Source organism: Sciurus carolinensis, chromosome 5 (assembly GCF_902686445.1).
Source record: "Sciurus carolinensis chromosome 5, mSciCar1.2, whole genome shotgun sequence".
Classification (NCBI taxonomy): domain Eukaryota; kingdom Metazoa; phylum Chordata; class Mammalia; order Rodentia; family Sciuridae; genus Sciurus; species Sciurus carolinensis.
Window position 1 is genome coordinate 137,264,205 of NC_062217.1, and position 2,549 is coordinate 137,266,753.

The 2,549-nt window shown below is 35.0% G+C and overlaps 1 long non-coding RNA gene across 1 annotated transcript; it reads left to right on the plus strand.

Moving 5' to 3' along the window:
* Window positions 1–229: 229 nt before the first annotated feature.
* Window positions 230–2,229, plus strand: LOC124985211 (uncharacterized). Its single transcript, XR_007108823.1, has 3 exons — window positions 230–487; window positions 1,855–1,976; window positions 2,092–2,229. It is a non-coding gene; the product is annotated as an uncharacterized LOC124985211 (long non-coding RNA).
* Window positions 2,230–2,549: the final 320 nt, after the last annotated feature.

A 2,549-nucleotide genomic window follows, 5' to 3' on the forward strand; every position in this document is an offset into this window, starting at 1 on the left:
GCAAAGGTCGACTTCTATTTTGTACTGACTGGATACATTGTGATTAGTAGAGAGACTGTGCCTTTTAGAAATATTTTATCAGTTTTTTTCCACCTTAGTGAATTTTTCTCTTAAATGCACTTTCCATTCTTTATTTTCAGAAAATGAAATATTCAACATATATTCTCTGCTATTAATTTTCAGCACATTATCTTAAAATACAAAAAGTGATATTGTCATAATATGTGGCGATTCTACAGGCAAAAATGGAAAATATTATGTTATGTGGATTAAGACCAAACATTTCTTTAATAGCATGGACACGATTTCAGAGAATTTCCTTGAAAAACTCCTGTGTTCCGAACTGAGAGGGGAAGGAGAAAAGTCATTTGCTGCCTACTCAGCAGACCCCCCAAGAAGGAGACTATATAACACTAATAGAAGTGTCTTCTTCTTCCTCGACTTTATCATCTTACTGTATATTTGGAACATCCTCCACTTAAAGATGGTAAGTATTAAAAGGAAGATTTTAGAAACACTAAGTATAGTGAAATCACTAACAGCAAAGCACAATAAATATAAACATAAGTTTGCTCGTTCAATAATATTTATTGACAGTTTACTGTTAAACCGTACTTGAGATTATAGGTTGGAAAATGGTGTTGTATTCTTTCTTAGAGATCAATTTTTTAAAAATATTTTCATTAGTTGTTGATGAACCTTTATTTATTTATTGGTATGTGGTGCTAAGAATCAAACCCAGTGCCTCATACATGGTAGGCAAGTGCTCTACCACTAAGCCACAATCTCAACCCCAGAGGTCGATTTGATATAAACATATAATATATACATATACATAATATAGATATACCTTCCACAGTTAATATATTTTCAGTAACTACTGACACTTTAAAATTCAAATTTGACCATACATATATTTAAAGACCTTGTGAAAAAAATGAATGAAAGAAAAGGAATCTGAAGAAATTAAAATATTCCCTGAATCTTTCAAAGGATAAAATGCCTAGTGGGAATTCCATTTAGTAGTTAAAATGAAATAGAGACAAGGGGGATTACAGAGCACATAACTGATATAAAAACCTGTTTATTTAACTGTCTGCACCTTTGGCACAATGAGCATAACTATTAAGAGTGGTTCAAGTTCTGAGCTGCAGCACTCCCTTGGTCTATGTTTAGTGGAGGAGAGATGTGACTTCTGTTGAGACACCATTTTTTCCATGTAAAAAGTTAAAGTTTCAGGAATACTGTTATTGCTTTGATGTATCTGGATAACCACATTTAGAATAAGACTTGCTAAACTGAATGGACATTCAAGAAGTAGAATATTTGCTTAAATAGAATAGAATTTTTTTTTTTTTCCCATGAAAAGGTAAAACCAATGAAGGTAAAAATTAAGTCTTGGGCTGGGAGTATGGCTTAGTGGTAGAGTGCTTGCCTAGCATGTATAAGCCCACGGGTTTGATCCCTACACTCATGTCCCACCCCACAAATATATATATATCACAATGAGTTTATTTAATTCATATAAAGTATTTACTTGAGATGTCCTTACACTATCAACACCCATATGTATGAATGAATGTCAATCATGAATTATGATTAGGGATAGAAGACTTGGGATGGTGCAGGGAATTCTTTAAAAGTGCAACGAAGCACTTGAAGGCCACATAGATGCCAAGTACCTTTAGTCACAGGCAGTAATACCTATTTTGGAAACATATTTAAATGCAGCATTTAAGGAAAGAAAGAATCAGTTCAGTTTTGTTTAACAAATGAGCATTTCTTGAAAATGAGACCTCCAGGAACTTTTTAAAAAAACTGTCAAATTTCTTTCTCTCTTTTTTCTTAACACAGATTATTGTGACTTTTACTTAATATACCTGTCGGATAAACAACTCAGTATTTTACCAAAGTCAAAATGAGAGTTATATCAGAAATCTGAAACCCAAAGCATGAACATAACTAACCTCTGCCAGGTACTCCTCCACGCTTTTCCTTGGAGGTTGTGGGTATGGGGTAGGAACCACCAGATTTTCTCTTGGACTAAGACTTCCTCCAGGTCCCTGACTGTTGTTGTGATTTCTAACACAGGAGCGCTCTGGGACAGGCCTTGTATAAACAGGGAAGCGTAAAGCCTGGCTCTGACGTTTCTCCTCCAGGAGTCTGATATTAAGCTCCTCTAATCTCTCATTTCTCCTGTGAAGACTGCAAAAGGCAAATACATACTCAGTATCCAATTTTCCCCTAAATGACTTGTATTTTTAAAATAAATAAGAGTAAATGGAATTTCTCATTAAATGGAGTCTTAATTGAAAACTCATCAGAGCCTATATGGTACATGCAATTAATAGTTTTAAAATTGTTCTAAAGACTTGTGCATATTTCTAGGGGGTTCCTAACAAGAAATTCAAACAATGTGGGTGGCAGAGTGATAGTAGTGATCAGCCAGCTATGGCTCAACACTGCCACCTTGGCAAGATTCCCGAGGTAGCCAATGGAAATGCTGTACTTAAAGGGCCACTATGTGGGATGATGGGTACCTGGAGTCA